At 40.1% G+C, this 17,728-nt stretch overlaps 1 long non-coding RNA gene across 3 annotated transcripts in view; it reads left to right on the top strand.

Moving 5' to 3' along the window:
- The window catches only part of LOC113937368, a 61,477-nt gene that overhangs the window by 17,387 nt on the left and 26,362 nt on the right, over window positions 1-17,728 (top strand). For 2 of the 3 annotated variants that reach the window (XR_003524605.2, XR_003524607.2), the window contains exon 2: window positions 8,157-8,226. This is a non-coding gene — a long non-coding RNA (uncharacterized LOC113937368). The remainder of the gene's footprint in view (window positions 1-8,156; window positions 8,227-17,728) is intronic. The other variant, XR_003524606.2, reaches the window with a different exon arrangement.

The following is a 17,728-nucleotide window of genomic DNA, read 5'->3' on the forward strand; positions in this document are numbered from 1 at the left end:
TAGGCTCACAGAGGGGAAGGGAATATGTCTTACTGGCTACCTCCGGCTGAGCGCTGGGGGAGGTAACCCTGTGGTAACAAGATGCAGAAGGCTAGAGATAGCTATAAATCTCTAACACTGTTACTATCTCCCCCATGAGATCATAGCCCTAGAATAAGAATTGATTTTTACAGGATACACCTACAATGCAAGGGACAATGGCACTCAGTTCTCCTCTCTTGTAACCTAAGGACAATACAATCTGCACTTCTCATTTTAAATTCTTCTAGAATACAGGGTGCTCAGCTCCTCTTTTTCTCACAGAGACTGAAAAACTTGGATCTATGCCCGCATGTAGACATTTTCTTTAGTATCCCACCCTCAGAATCATTACTGGAGAGAAGTTTTTCTGGGCAGGAATTCTTTGCAAAACAATATCCAGATTCAAGGGGGGGGGGGGAAACTGAGTCACAAGAATGTAACGTCCTGTCTGGTCTGCTACAGAAGATATTTCTGTAACATCCAGAACCTCATATGCAATCAGTAAATGGGAAAATAATGTCAGCATAAAATGGAATTTGTGGAACTCAAACATGATTATCCTGGGTAGGGGCAGTGGGAATAGCAGGAGTACAACTATAACCTTCAGCATCCAAGGAAAAACTTTTAGTGTGCCCACTGCTAAGCAGTAGTTCTTTCCACTATATTTTAAGAAATTTAAAAATAGGTGCTTAATTGCTAATGGTAGTACGGAATTGTATAAACCCTGTGAAGTGGAATTTGACAATTCTAGCATTTACTCTTGGTTATGGGCTGAATTGCATCCCTTCCCAAATTCATATGTTAGAAGGCTTTTATGCTCAGTACTTCAAAATGTGATTGTATTTGCAGATAGGACCTTTAAAGAGGTAATTAAGGCAAAATGAGATTGTATGTGCTCACCCAGTTCCGATATAACTTGGGTTCTTCCTGTTTAGGATAAATATACAATAGGGAAGGGTGAGGAAGGGTGCTGACCAAATTGGAGACACCATTATGAACTCTATTTAGGAACTCTACTGTATGTAGATGTCTGTAACTTACATGATGTCTGTAAATTACATCAAATGGTTCAGCAAAAAAACAATTTCTTGTAGTTTTATAATTTTAGGTTTCACATTTTGATGTATAGTCTATATTGAATTAATTTTCAGTATCTGTGTGAGTTATGGATCAAAGTTAACTTCTTTGCATATGAATATAAAATTGTGCCAATACTATTTATGGGAAGACTATCTTTTCTGTTCTTAATTGCCTTTGCACCTTGGCCAAAAGTGAAGGGACCATACATGGGGCACCTGGGTGACTCAGGTGGTTAAGCAGCTGACTTGATTTCAGCTCAGGTCATGAGCTCAGAGTCCTGGGATCTAGCCCTGCTTTGGGCTCCGTGCTCAGCAGGGAGTCTGCTTGAGGATTCTCTCTCCCTCTCCCTCTGCCCCTCCCCCCTTTCCCTCCTTCCCTCCCTCTCTCTCTAAAATAAATAAATAAATCTTTAAAATAAAATCAATGGACCATATGTGTGTGGGTCTATCTCTGGCCTCTCTATTCTGTTCCATAGATCTATTTGTCTTCCTTGACTCTGATACCACAATGTCTTGATCACTATGGCTTTACAATATGTCTTGAAGTCAGATAATGGAAGTTCTCCAACTTTGTCCTGCCTTTTCAAAGTGTTGCAATATTCTAGAGCCTTGTCATTTTCATATAAATTTTCAAATCATCATGTCAAATTATACAAAAATCCTATGGGTATTCTGATTGGGAAAGCACTGAATCTATCAATTTGGAGAGAACTCACATGTTGACAATATTGAAACTTCTGATCCAGGAATGCAATGTATTGCTCCATTTACTTAGGTCTTTTAAAGTTTCTCTCAGCGATATTTCATAATTTGCAGTATACAAATATTAAACATCTTTTGTCAGGTTTATCCCTAATTATTTCATATTTTTGATGCTATTATAAAGAGTATTTTAAAATTTCCAACTGTTGCTGGTATATGGAAATGCAATTGTATTTTGTGTATTGATCTTGTATCTTCCAAGCTTGCTAAACTCACTAATTAGTTCTAGTAGCTTTTTTGTAGCTTCCCTAGGATTTTCTACATAGACAATGTCATCCATGAATAAAGACAGTTTTACTTCTTCCTTCCCAATTGGACACAATTTATTTCTTTTTCTTCCTTCTATACTGGCTAGAACCTCCAGTATAATGTTCAGTAGAAGTGGTAGAGCAGATTTCTTTGACTTATTCCTGATTTTGAAGGCAAAGCATTTAGTCTTTCACCATTAAGCATGATAGCAGCTATAGGTTTCTTTGTAGATGCTATGTATCAAGTTGAGAAAGTTTTCTTCTATTCTTAGTTTGCTGAGACTTTTTTCAAAAATCAAGACTGGATATGGGAATTTGTCAAATGCTTTTTCCTCCATCCATTGAGACGATCACAAGTAGATCATCTTTTAGTTTAAGTTTGTTTTCTATGAGTACTTTAAAGATGTTCTACACTAGCTTCTCACTTGCATAACATCTGACAAAACTCTGTGTCATTCTTACTTCTATAACAATGTGTAAAACGTCATGTCTCAGACTTCTTAAGATTGTCGCTTTATCACTAGTTTTAAGTAATTTGATTATGATGTGCCTTAGGGTCATTTTCTTCATATTTCTTATGCTTGAAATCCATTGAGTTTCTCAGAACTATGGGTTTATATTTTTTACCAAGTCTGAAAATAATCCAGGCATTCGTTTTTCAAATATTTGGTATCTCCCCCCACCCTGCCTTTCCTTTCACAGCTCCAATTTCACACATATTTGGCTGCTTGAAGTTGTCCCATGGTTCAATAACACTTTCTTCTCTCTTGTTCCTTTTCTTCTTTTTAATCCTCTGTGCTTCAATTTGGATAGTTTCTATTTCTGTATCTCTACATTCACTCGTCTTTGCTTCCATGATGTCTCATCTGCTGTTAATCCCATCCAGTGTATTTTTCATTTTGGACATGTTTGTTGTCACCTGTAGAAGTTCAATTTAAAAAATTAAACTTCAATTAAAAAATCTTTCATATCTTTTTTAATATGTTTGATATTTCTTCTAGTTTTTTTGAACACATATCATAACAGTTTTACTGTCCTTATTTAGTAATGTTAGATCATTTGGGGTTATGTTTTAATTGTTTTTTTTTCTCCTTATTGTGGGTTTTATTTTTCTGATTCTTGGTATGCCTGGTCATTTTTTATTAGATGCCCAACATTATGAATTTTATCTTATGAGATGGTGGATATTTTTATGTTCTTAAAAATATTATAAAACTCTGTCCTGGAATATGGCTAAATTATCTGAAAGCAGTTTGATAGCTTTGGGCCTTGCTTTCGGGTTGCATTTGGTGGGACCAGAACATATTTAGCCTAGGTTTAGTTTTTCCCCACTGCTGAGGAAGGAACCTTCTTATTACTAACCTCAGCCTCATGAGTCATGAGGTTTTCCACTCTGGTGGATGGGAATGGCCACTGTCCTGGCTCTGTATGAACCCTGGGACAACTTGTTCTTATCCTGTAAAGTGATTCGTTCTGTAGTTTCCCTACTCACATGCTTGCTCAATTATGGACTGAAACCATGAAGGGGGCCCACTGGTAGATCTCAGGTCTCTCTCTGCAATTTTCTCATCTCTGGTTCTCTATGATGAACACCCTAGCCACACTGGCTTACCTGGATGCCCAGCTCCATCTCCTCAAGTCAGAAAGACCCCCGAGTCCTTCTCTCTGTGTCACGGCTGGAAACTCTCTTCAGGCAGTAAGCTAGGCAATCCTAGGGCTCACCTAGTTTGTTTTCCACCACTCAGAGACCATTGACCTTCACTGCTTATTTCCAATCATCTTGAGAGCTATTATGTCATGTATTTGTCCAGGTTTTTATTTTTGGTAAATCTAGTCCCTGATACTCCATCTCGGCCAGAAGCAGAAGTCACACATTATTGTTTTTATCCATCTGAGGCAGCCTCCAGCTGATCTGCTTTCCTGGGCTTATCTCCCACTTCATAATTACTGGTTTTGTTAGTGCTCTAGTTACAAAGTTGAATATGTTTTCTCCATTTCCCTTTCATTTGAACATGTAATTTTATTGTATGCAGTATTTCTGAGGAGTAAGTATATTGTGGTAGAGCAGTTATAACCTGCACAATTTAAGAACCTATGCTATGATTAGCATATATTTTAAGCAAAAGTAGAGAATACATAAAGACGTATTTTTACTAGCATTTTCAAAAATGAAACTAAATCTTTGAGGGTAAGTTTCATTTTGTGTAAATCATTGTATTTTTGCCTTTCCCACAGGCCCAGCACATTGATCCTCAAGACCATTTGTTGATATATGGGTAGTCCAGGAATATATTACTTTCATTCTTATGATTATGACTAGCTTTTATATGTTAATTGTCTCCTGCAAATTAGGTATTCTGCCAGGCACTTTATACAATATCAAATTCAGTCTTCACTGCTGCTCTATGATACAGAGATTTTGTCCCTCTTTATAGAAGGGAAATGGATTCAAGGAAGATGTATCTTGCTCAAGATCTGATACTGATTGAGATTCTAAACTCAGGTCTGTCTGATTCCAAAGCCCAAGCTCCTTGTACTGCTTTGTCCTCTGTTTCATGAAACATGACAAAGTTTAGTGGTTCTTTTCTCTATTAGGAACTGTCTTACTTCCTTTCATTCTCTTAAAGAAGGGAATTTTTAAAAAGCCGCTTTAGGACAAGACAGTTCAATGTGCAGCAGAATTGGTCGAGGAAGCATGCACCTTGAGTTTTCTGAATTTACTCATGGATCAGTTTTGAGTCCAGGGTGATTTCACATGACTTTATTATACCTGAAAACCAGGGAGAGATTATGTTCAATAAACACAAAAAACTAAAAATATGCCAGAATCCCTGTTTCCTTTTAAAACAACGTTATGGTTTCTGCCAGTAGAGATATACTTACCCCTCAAACACCACCCCAGTTCTTTCAGTCATGACAGGAAACGTTGTTCACTCAGAGACTCTTTCCAGAGCTATGCAAGGGCTTCCTTCTCTTAGAAAGGGCTTAAACTCAATGAAAAATGGAGTTTTGATCTCAAATAGTTTTCTTAATAATGTTGTGGTATGGGCTGAGCAGGCATATTCCCTGAAAGGGAGAGAATAAAATTATATTGACCTCACAATGGGGCATTTTACGGTCTCCCATATGTTGTTCCTCTGCAACGAGGAAGATAGACCTCATGTAACTTGGGGGTTGGGCTTGAGCATGCGGGGGGCTATAAGCAGGGGCTGGTCAGTGGAGGAAGTCAAGGAACATGAGCTCAGATTGTCCTCACCAGGGGAAAAGAAGCCCGAATTCATGGACAGGGCCCAAAGTTTATCTGAATTGCCTTCCATTTCTGTCAAGGTTTAGCATCAGGTCACTGGTGCCTATCACTGTGGCAACGAGGGATTATTTTTATTAAGCATTTTGTGTTTGCCTAAGAGCTTTAAGTCATTAATCATTTAACTCTTGCTCCCCATGAGACTTTTGTGAAGTAAATGGGAAAGAAATAACACAATTCTTATTTCACAGATAGAGAAACTGAAGCATTTTTGTTTGCCACTATTACCCACTGAAAGAGTTAAAGCCATGCATTAGAATTTGGGAGAACAAGGCCAGGCATCTGATGAGCTTCTGTTTCACCACAGAAGTGAGGTTTTCTGTTTTTATACAAAATGAACTTGCATATTTTTCATTTTGGAAGCAACGTGATTGATACTGAGGTGTACTGAAGAAAAAAACAGACTTCACTTCCTTTCATATAGTATGAAAGTTTTACTGAGTTCCCACAAACATTTTGAAATCCAAAAATGCATTTAAGTTTAAGTAGTAAAGACTGTAAGGCATTGCTAATCTTGTGTTTTCTAATAAGAAAGAGAATATAAGCAAACACATCCAGTGTCCTTGTGAATAGCCAACAGCAAGTTATAAAGGGACTTGGAGAGGATAGCATGGGGATTTTGCTGCCTGGAATGAATGTGGTGGGCTTCTTGGAGGAGGTGTGTTTTGAATTTTAATTAAAAAAGAAAGATTTCGGAGACGGTATGTCCTTCCAACCAGATGAATGGAAATATCTTTCCTGTTCCTTTAATGGAGTATAAACACCAACGAAAAATTGTCGAATATCACAAGAAGGAGTTGACCAAGAGGTCCACAGGGCACATTTCATAGTAATGGAGAGGAAATGAAGAGAAGTTTTCTGGCAGTGAGATCTTTCAGATCTATTAACAATGAGGTAGTTCAGGGGGCAGATGGGTTAGGGTGGGAAAGAGAAGGGTGTCAGTGGAAACCTTTTAAACCAGACTAGATAAAGCAGAGAAAGATCACTTTAGGACTCAGCATGCCCTCTGGTGGGGGTAGGGAATACAGTTAGGGCCAGGACTAACCTACCTCCTTTGGCATAAGACAGACCTTGGATTCAAATCCATGTAGAAACCATGACTAAACGTCTCTGGTTCCTCTTTTCTAAAATGGTATCAACAAGGCCTACCTTATACGTTGATGAGTGAAATTAAAAAAAAAAAATGTTTAAGTGTTTACACGGAGCATAGCAGCAGAAACAAATTTGGGTTATATTGGGTCTAAAGCTTATACAATAGCAGAGGCCTTCTTTAAGAAAAAGAATACACAAGTCTGATTACAAAATTAGATAGTAAAGTGAATATTTGCTTAGAATAAGAAAAGGAGTCACAACAAATCACTTAAAAAAACCACAACAAACTGACAAATATCACAAACATCACAAAAATCCAGGAAAACATGTTTTAATTTATTAGCTACTTGAAATACCCGTTTTGTGTCTGTGTACACATACACATTACAGATATATATATGTGCTGTATATTCTGATGGCCTCTTCATTTAACAAAAATTCTATAATTATATAAAGAGAATGAGAACATATTTTAACTTTCCTTTCACATGATTGATCAAAATTTATTTTTTATTGGGGAGCCTGGGTGGCTCAGTCATTAAGCGTCTGCCTTTGGCTCAGGTCATGATCCCAGGGTCCTGGAATCGAGCCCCACATCAGGCTCCCTGTTCCATGGGAAGCCTGCTTCTCCCTCTCCCACTCCCCCTGCTTGTGTTCCCTCTCTCACTGTCTCTCTTTCTCTCTCTAATAAATAAAATCTTTTTTTAAAAATTGTTTTTTATTTTTGATAGTTTAGAAATTTTTTTTTCAGCATCATAACTTCCTTGTAATGTCATGCAAAATTTTATGATTGTTGTCAAATTTGGGAAAAGTTCTATCAAGGTTTTTCATGAAAGAGTTGTAAGATTTAGGTAAGTCTTTCATGGGTTAGCTTCTGACTCTGTACATTTCAATTTTTGTTTCTCCTCTGTCTTCCTAATCTCGGGGCTGGGCATTGTAGAATACACTCATATCCCAGCATGATACACTCTGGGTCTCCAGCTCACTAAGTGAACAGATGATGATAAGAGTGTTGAAATCCATTCCTACAACCCAGTAGCTAACATCAACTATACATGAAAGTGATGTGAACTACATAATACATCCCATGCCACTCAAGTTAAATGTATCTTCAACTCAACTCCAAAGCCACACAAAGGGAGATGTGGCAAAGAGGAAGTCAGTCACCAGTTAACAAATTAGTGTTAAATAGTTTAATTTTGTAAACTTTACAAAAACATATAACCATGCCCACACATTGATAGAGCTCCTACCAGGGCCTTGGAAGGGTCTCATGGCATTAGCTTCATGGCCAATCACTTCTACATGCCCCGTGAGTGTGCTGAACAATTCTGTCCCCCATACTGGCAAGTATTACTCAAAGTGAGCAAGATGGTGGTAGGGATTTGGGGTTACAAATTCAGGAAACTCTGGAAGGCAACAACTTGTCCAAACACAGAGATGAGATATGTCTCATTCAGCAGTGGTGAATCCAAATTAAACTGAGTCTTGAGGATATGATGGTGGCATATCAGAAGGAAAAACTTTGTTCTTCCTGTATTTTGCTGGGTTCCCCCAACCCCCTCCAACATCAGCTGGTTACATTTGAGTTCACAACTCCTCTTTGAAATCGCTGTGATTTACCTGACTCTGAATTCTTTCATCTTTCAGAAAATCCCTTCTTGAAGCACCATGATCCCCTTAGAGCACTATGATACCTGGAGGTGGTAGAGGTAAGCTGGTAAGTTTGTCAAACCTGCCTCAAGTGGTCCTGGGATGAGATACTTTTGAGGCTGGTGAAAGCAGCAGTGGAGAAACAGGGGCCTAGCGGTATGGTGGTCATTCCAGAAATGTAACCCCTCAGAAACGTGCTACCCAGCCTCTCATAAGAAGGGTAAAACAAATAAAGCTGCTGCCTATTTGGAACATACGCTGGCTCCTTCCACATCTGCAGGACATTTAGCTCCTTGCATCTGGTAATGTTTGTGCAAATATAATTCCATATTCACTAATAATTCCTGGGGCTAAAGGCCCCCCCCCCCTCGGGTAACCTTGTTAATATTCTCTCAAGGCCTGGTGTGAACGCCTCATAGCATTTTGATTAGAATTCAATCTTGTGTTTTTTTCCCTCTCTGTCTCTTTCTCCCTCTCTCCTCTCATGCTTTTCTGGCCCCCGGTTTCCTGGCCACCCACATCAGGAGACATTCTCCCTCCCTCCACTCTCCATTCTCAGTTTCAAGGAATTTCCTTGTGTCAAAGGCAAAGTGTGATTGACATATTTTTCCCCTCTTAAGAGCAGTCATCTTGGTGTTTGATTTAACCATCTCCTTATGGGGCTCATACAATCATTACCTGGGTGAAAAAGAGACCTCCTGCTCACCCTCATGCTCAGACCCACGTAGCTCAGTATTTTTCTAGACTTTTAAATTGCTGCTCTCCTTCCTCTTTTTTCCACCCTTTTCTTTCTTTTTTGGTTGGCACTAGCAAATGATTCCCTGGTGTGTTGTACCCTGAGCCTTAAAGGATTTTAGCTATCCACAAATAGGTAGACCAGCTGCCTCCTGCCAGTGCCCTCTGCCTGCCAAGAAAAGCATTTGCTGTTCTTTAGATCTGGGGGAAAGAATGGATACAGAACGAGCTGTCTAGTTTTGAATTCACCAACTTTAGGCAGGTTGTGTTCCTTTGGTTCCTTAGTCTTCCAGCTTATTTGTCTCTCAGGAGAAGAAAATAGAAAACAAAAACAAAAGCAAATTAGCCATAGCATGAAGAATTGTATTTAAACCCAAGAGGAATTTCTTGGCAGTGAAGTTCTTAATGTTGGAGTGATTCTGGAATGCATGTACTGTCTCTCAGGCTGCCTTATCATCAAATTACTATGGGTTCTAAGAGTTTCTGCCTGAAGGGGATGAACTAGATGACCTTGGAAGGTCACTTGCAGCTTTTCAATTCAACAGCAATCCCCATCTTTTCTGTGAAGGGCCACACTTCTCATAGTATTGGAGCAGACTCTATCTTTTTTTTTAATTTTTTATTGTTATGTTAATCACCATATATTACATAATTTGTTTTGGTGTACTGTTCCATGATTCATTGTTTGTTCATAACACCCAGTGCTCCATTCAGTATGTGCCCTCTTTAATACCCATCACCAGGCTAACCCATCCCCCCACCCTCCTCCCCTCCAGAAACCTCAGTTTGTTTTTCAGAGTCCATCATCTCTCCTGGTTCGTCTCCCCCTCTGACTTACTCCCCTTCATTCTTCCTCTCCTGCTATCTTCTTCTTTTTCTTTTTTCTTAAAATATGTTGCGTTATTTGTTTCAGAAGTACAGATCTGTGATTCAACAGTCTTGCACAATTCACAGAGCTCACCGTAGCACATATCTTCCCCAATGTCCATCACCCAGCCACCCCATCCCTCCCACCCCCGACCACTCCAGCAACCCTCAGTTTGTTCCTGAGATTAAGAATTCCTCATATCAGTGAGGTCATATGATACATGTCTTTCTCTGATTGACTTATTTCACTCAGCATAACCCCCTCCAGTTCCATCCATGTCGTTGCAAATGGCAAGATCTCATTCCTTTTGATGGCTGCATAATATTCCATTGTGGAGCAGACTCTATCTTAAGGGAGTTGCTCATGCCTCTCTAGAGTAGCCTGAATCACATCTCCTACCAATGATTATGATAAGCTGCCTACTTACAGCTCCCAATTGCAGGCAGCTCTGTTGTCATGCAATAATTGCATTCTTAAGTAACCTCCTTGCCCCAATCCCATTGTTTCAGAAGGAAACGAAGTGCTAGAAGATAGAGCCTTGGATTGGCAGTAACAAAGTCGATTTTTTTTCCTGCAGGAATTTCAGTGGTAAAGATAGTTTTAATAAAAAACTATCTGTATATAGCTACACTATCTTAACTCATTGTGCAAAGCATTCAGTATGACATTTCACTTTTAATCAGGAGTAATGGTCTGTGTGTAGCAATTACTAAAAGCACTCTTATTAACATAGCATGACATAAGTACTTGCTTGTTGTAATTATCATCCGTGTTATGATAAACAAAGCATAATGCCAACCAAGCAAAGCAGGCATATGATCTTACGTTGAGAGTAGCAGTAGTATGTGTACTATACATTGTGCTTTGATTGACATTATATCTCATTGCTTTAGGAAAACGTGGCTGTAGAGGAAATGCCAGTGCTTCCCATTATATAAACACTCATAAAAATCCATGTCAGTCCATGGTCCTCCCAGACCAGTATCCGAGTCTGAAAGTAGAATGATGGGATTATATGTGGAAAGTCATGATTACCCTAAAAAACACTGGCTCAAAAAGGTTAGGATGGCCTCTAAGGCATTTGTAGGTTACAATTTCCTATTAGAGTCCCAAGAGCCACTCATTGAAGTCAGGACCCACAAGAACTCATGTGGTCCATAATGTCTCTCAGTCTTTTCTGTACCCAATTTATATTTTTGTCCGGTATGAAAGGAGTGGTACTTCCTTTTATGTGTGGTATATCTGCTTCTTTCAAACTCAAGTTTCACCAAGTCTGATATTCCAGAATTTGGTTAAAGAGTCTATGGTTCTCCATTTCTTTATCCTCCATGACTTGGAAAACTTTAATCAGATTTTTGCTGCACTCTCCACCCATCCACCCATTCCCTCCACCACTACTTTCATCTTTCCAGATGAATAAATAGAAGTTTTCAAAGCTTGTCCTCATGTAGAATCCCTTCCTCTCGTCCTAAATGTTGTAGTTGATGATGTCCGGAAAATTCTTTCATACCTAAATGACAGTGACTGGCATTGCGTATCTCAACGTATGTTGTTTAGGCTGGGATTTTTTTTTTTAAGATTTATTTATTTTAGAGAGAGAAAGAGAGAGAGTGAGTGAGCAGGAGGAGGGGCAGAGGGAGAGGAGAGAGAGAATCTTCAAGAAGGCTCCCTTGAGCACAGAGCCTGACTCGATCCCAGGACCCTGAGATCATGCTGTGAGCCGAAATCAAGAGTCAGATACTTAGCTGACTGAGCCACCCGGGCACCGCAGGATTTTTTTGTTTTTTCAGAAGATCCTGAGATCATGCTGTGAGCCGAAATCAAGAGTCAGATACTTAGCTGACTGAGCCACCGAGGCACCGCGGGATTTTTTTTTTTCTTCAGAAGAATAGGTATAATACATCCACATCTTCTTTTTCAGTTTTTCTGCAATTTTTCTGTGTTGAAGGTAATGAGACCAACTTTATTAGATAATTACCATTAATAAGTTTAATACTAATGTCAGAAATTTCTAATTTTTTGAGCAGTGGGAATAATTTTTCAAATGAAAAGTTATCTGGAATGCAAAAAAATATGAATATGTTGTAAGCTATGTGATATTTGGGACTAAAGCCTAGCCCCTTTGGCCTCCCTCTGGTCTCTGAGGTACTCCACAAAATAGAGAGTTCCTCAAAAACATACTTTGAAAATCACCAAGCTGGGTGCCTGGGTGGCTCAGTCGTTAAGCGTCTGCCTTTGGCTCAGGTCGTGGTCCCAGGGTTTGGGATTGAGCCTCTCATGAGACTCCCTACTCAGCTGGGAGTCTGCTTCTCCCTCTCCCGCTCCCCCTGCTTGTTCCGTCTCTCGCTCTTGCTGTCTCTCTTTCAAATAAATATATAAAACATTATTTAAAAAAATTACCAAGCTTACCGAAGTGAGCACCAACCACTGTTTACTTTATTTATTTATTTTTTAAAGATTTTATTTATTTATCAGAGAAAGAGAGAATACAAGCAGGGGGAGTGGCAGGCAGAGGGGAGAAGCAGGCTCCCAGCAGAGCAAGGAGCCCCATGAGGGACTTGATCCCAGGACCCTGGGATTATGATCTCAGCTGAAGGCAGATGCCTAACCGACTGAGCCACCCAGGAGTCCCCCACTGTTTACTTTAAAAAGCTGGGATTTACAGGGCGCTTGAATGGCTCAGGGGTTAAGCGTCTGCCTTTGGCTCAGGTCATGATCCCAGGGTCCTGGGATTGAGCCCCACATCGGGCTCCCTGCTCTGCAGGAAGCCTGCTTCTTCCTCTCCCTCTGCCTGCCGCTCCCCCTGCTTGTGCTCACTCTCTCTCTGTCAATTAAATTTTTAAAAAACCTTTAAAAAAGCTGGAATTTAGTTTAAAATGCAGGCATCCACAGTTTCTTAACCAATTCTTTCTTTACAGAACATATGGTTTTGAAATGCATCCTTTATTTCGGGTCATTCAAATGTGCTTCAGGCTCTCCTGTCCATGGTTGTAAATGCGGTCACATACAGAGTTCAGCACAAAGTTCACCCTCACCTGCACAGCAGCAGTCCCAGCCTGCTTCTGTTCCTACCCTTTCATGTTTCTCAGGGAGTCTCTCAAAGGGGTCTTGCTTGTGTCCCCCTCATCAGTAAGGACCACTTCGATCCAGGGTCTCTGAGTGTAAAGGGGCTCTGCTGCTCCAGAAAGCTCCATGCGCTTCTGCACAGCCAGTGCTGTCTCGGGTCACTGCTGCGATCAGCCAACACAGCCTGTGGGTGCTGCTCTCCCCTCTGCCCAGGAGTGGACACAGACCCTTTCCTGAAGGCCTCACAGCACAGCCAAGAACAGATTGTAAAGCTTAATGTCACTTTTTTGGTACAGCCCCAGCTATCACGAAAAGGGAACATACACCCAAATCATCCTTCAGCAGGCAGCTAGCCATCCTTATGCAGTCTGCTACAGGCCACACTTCTGCCCTGATACTGCAGGAAAAACTTTCCACCCAATATCCATTCTCTCCTTGTTTTGATACAGAAAAACAATTTTATTTGAGATGGTGATGAGCCATGTTAAACAGATACCTTTCCCAGCCTTTCTTGCAGCTAGGTATGGTCACAAGAGTGAGTTCTGGCTAAACCAATAGAAGTGGACTTCTGGGAAGGCTCCTTGCAGGGGCTGGTAAAACTGGGAGATGCTTTCCTTTTCCCTTCCTGCTGGCTGAAATGAGTATGTGATGACATGCACTATGGCAACCATATTGGAACATGAGGTGGTCTTGAGGCTGGAAGCCAAATGCTGAGGACGGTAGAGCAGAAGGAATGTGGAGTCACTGATTACTTGGGGAAGTCACTGTAGTATCCTTGGAAGAATCATTTCTGGACTTGTTTATGTGTGTTTGAGTGTTCTGTAATCTGTAGGCAAACCTAATCATGGCACAGCAGCGATGAGCCTGCTTTCCTCCCTTGCTTTTGGGCGTGCTTGACTCCTGACCTGGTTGCATACAACAGAGTCTGGCTCCTAGCCATTATGTGGGAAAGCCCTTTAGCATGGCTAGCCTCCCCAGAGCCTCTTCCCAAGAGAACCAGAGCCCAGAAAGAAGTCATTCTCTCCTTACCCACAGTCTAGGACCCAACTGCCAATTTTTCATCTCCTCACCCGGAAGTCTTTTCAGAATAATTGAGGATTATACTTATTATTCCTTCAGACCCTCTTATTCTGCCCACGGGGGTGTGGCCTCACCTGCCGCTGCCAATAGTAAGCACATCTGGCCCAGTTTCAGCCATGGCTCAGTTCCTTTATCTGATAAATGGGAAAAACTTTAAACAAACATAAACCACAAATGGTTTTAAAATATACTCTTAGGTATTAGTTTTGGAATCCCTACCAGAGTGCTTCTTAAATTTTTTTTGGCTCATCTTGTTTTTGGCTCATCTTGCCCATATGTGCATCTTCTTAGATATAGAGCAACACATGGATATTAACCCAGAAATGCACACACAGACTGTTGCATTTACACACACGCGCACACAGATTTTTATGTAGACTACCACATTGCTATGTATATCCGTTAGCATATATCTTGGCACACTGATACGCAAGTTCAAAGGAATTTGGATTGAAGTTTAGTTAATAGCAAATATATGGGATGGGATAGATGTAGCAGTTAAAAAGACCAGGCAGGTAGATTCGAAATGAGCAAAGTAAACTCCATGGTACTCATTTTTAATGTCATTGCAGTAATGTAAATTTTCTATGTGTTCCAGGGATAAGCCTAATGAGAGACTGATTAGAGAGATAGGCCCGATGGACAGCCCAGTACCGTTGCTGAGCTGGTCTGTGTTGACCTGGCCATCTCAGCGGTCACTTCTTGATAGTAGAACCATCATGAGCTATCCTTGATAGTAGCAGGGAAAGGCAATCTTGTCTTCCAGCCTTACCATAGGCACCCAGCAAGATTTTGAAACATGAATGAATGATTCATATACTCTGCACGGACCCCTCCCTTTGCAAGACTGTCTGACCTTCATTGGGTATGCTTATGGAAGGGAGAGCAAGCAAGCGAAGTGGCCACTTGTATCCAGGACATGGCAGAGGGAAAGGGAGCTAAAGTCAAGTCTCTGTGCTGATATCTAAGCCCTGGCCTGAGAGCTGATGTGGACTTTACACCCTGCAATGGTAAAGATTTTCTAGGATGTTGTGCAAGGAACAAGACATCCAACGCTTTCCTGGAGAGGCTCCTCTGGAGATAGAGACAGATAGAAAGACCGAGACACTTTGTTTTTCTTTTCATATTTTCATTTTTTTCCCCTATTTATGTCCATGAATGTTCTTCTCCTGTCCTGGTGTTTGAATACTTATATGTGCTAACCACAGCCTGGCCCTGCTGTCACTTAGCCAAATTACACACATTTCGGTCTTTTCATCTTTCTTTATGAACCAGCCTCTCCAGTCTATTTAATCATGTTGGCAGTTCTTTTCTGAATTCCACCCAATTTAAAAATAAGCTAAATTCTCCACCCCTGTGGATTGAAAAGCAGGCGGTTGCGAACCCATGCAGAGCGCCAGCCTTGGTTTGAGGCGTGTAGAGAAAAGATATGCCCCTGTCTGAAACTCTCTATTCCACAGCTTGGAAAGGGCCAGGGGAAGTGGGGAGAGGGGCAGGAAACTTGGCTGGTCAGAGCTGGAGACCAGGGTCCTGTGCTGGGGTTTTTCAAATTAGGTGATGGTCCAATCTGGTTCAGAATCCAAAAGGTACAAAAGTATATGTACAAGGAACAGAAAGTATTGTTTCTGTGTTTGCCACCTAGTCACCCAACTCTTTTTTTTTTAAGGTTTTATTTATTTGACACACAGAGAGCTCAAGCAGAGGTAGCGGCAGGCAGAGGGAGAAGCAGACCCTCCGCTGAGCAAGCCCCCCCCCCCCCCCCCCCCGCCGATGTGGGGCTTGATCCCAGGACCCTGGGATCATGACCTGAGCCGGAGGCAGACACTTAACTGACTGAGCCACGCAGGTGCCCCTAGTCACCCAACTCTGAAGAAGCACCCATAGTTACTTATCTCTGTATCATTCCAGAGAGATTTTACGCACGTGAGACCGAATAGGTATTTTTGTGTGTGCATGGGCATCTCCCCACCTCCATTTTTATACCAACAGTGATATACTATATGCATTGCTCTCCTCTTCGCTCGCTCTCTCTCTTTGCAATATAGCTTTCAGATCTGGAGGTTGGTCCATATTCACACATAAGAAGCTTCTTCAGTACTTTTTATGGCTGTATAGTATCTATATCATAAATATGCAGTAATTTGTGGCCCACATTTAATGAGCATTTATATTCTTTCTGACTCCTTATAGTCACTATCAACAAACATCTAGGGATCTTAGCAATTTTTTTTTTTATTCCCGGCAATGCCTCTCTGATTAACTTACACATTTTGTACATGTGTAAGTAGATACGTAGGATAAAATTCCTGGGTTGAAGGGTATGTGCATCAGGTTGTCTAGTTCAAATCTGACTGATCCGCCAACTTGTACACCCACTGCCAACATGTGAGAATATGTGTTTCCCCATACCCACACACATACACAATTTTTTAGAACTTCGGCAACCTGATAGGGGTGAAAAGTAAGTCATCTTTGTGTATTTCTGTTATTAAGAGTGAGATTGGTTTCTTTTCACAAAGTTAAGAGCCATTTGAATTCCCTTTTCAGTGGACACTCCATTTCCTTGCTTTACATCTCTCTTAAGTGGTTGGGCTTCCACTGATTTAGGGGGGTCTTTCTATATTAGGGAGATTCGCTCCTTGTGATTTAAGTTGGAAATATATTTTCCCATTTGTCATTCTTTTCTATTTACCTAGGTGAATATATTCACCTTTTACTTCATAATTCCTGGGTTTTGGTTTTGTGACGTACTTAGAAAAGTTTTTTCCACTTCGAGGTTGCTTTTTTTTGCCCTCCTTAATACTCATCACCGGGCTAACCCATCCCCCCACCACCCTCCCCTCTAAAACCCTCAGTTTGTTTCTCAGAGTCCATAGTTTGAGGCTGCTTTTTAAAAATTCCATGGTTTCTTCTAGTATTCATATAAATAACAGGTAAATCGAACTATATGTTTTTCCAGATAGCTACCTAGTTGTCTCAATATCATTTATTGAATAATCTATCTTTTATCCATAGATTTGAAATGTTACCTTTAACATATATAAAATCTGCATTGCATTTGTGCCTCTTTTTGATTCCTAGTTTGTTCCAGTTATCTTTCATGCCAATATCACATTATTTTAATTATCTGTAGCTTCAAAATTGTTTTATTGTTAAAAAAAAAAGACTGGAAGTCCACCCAACAAACATTTAGTTATTTCTTCTGAGTGGCGGAATTAGAAAAAAACATGCCTTCCTTCTTCTTTACTATGTAACAGATTGTGTAATAAACTGGCTTTTATAAACTGGCTTTAGTTTATAAAATAATGCACCAAAAAATAAAATAAAATAAAAATTGATTGTTTAATAAAAATAATTCCCCTTTATTACTCTTGTCTTTCAGAATTTTCCTGTTTTCTTTGTTGTTGTTTTCTGTTTTAGAATCAGGTTGTCTAGTTAAAAAAAATCATTTGGGCATTTAAAAAGTCAGGGCATGTTAAATTTATAGATTTAGGGTAAATAGGCATCTTTATGATATTGCTTGTTTCTCCCCAAGAATATGATATGCTTTTTTATTTGTCATGTGTGTTTGTGTGTGTGTGTGCTCATTTTAAAGTTTTATTTAAATGCTTATTTAAAAATTATATTTAAACTTTCATAAATTATGACTATTTCTTGGTAATTTTTTTTGTTGTTATGATAAACTGAGATCTTCCATTATCTCTTCTAACTAATTGTGTGTGTGTGTGCTTTTGCTTTCTGCTGATTGCAAAATTTTGTAATCATCAGGCATATTCCCAAGTCCTCTTCTGTTCTGTTCTTCTGTTCTGTTTCTGTTAAA

This window comes from Zalophus californianus, chromosome 4 (genome assembly GCF_009762305.2).
Source record: "Zalophus californianus isolate mZalCal1 chromosome 4, mZalCal1.pri.v2, whole genome shotgun sequence".
Classification (NCBI taxonomy): Eukaryota; Metazoa; Chordata; class Mammalia; order Carnivora; family Otariidae; genus Zalophus; species Zalophus californianus.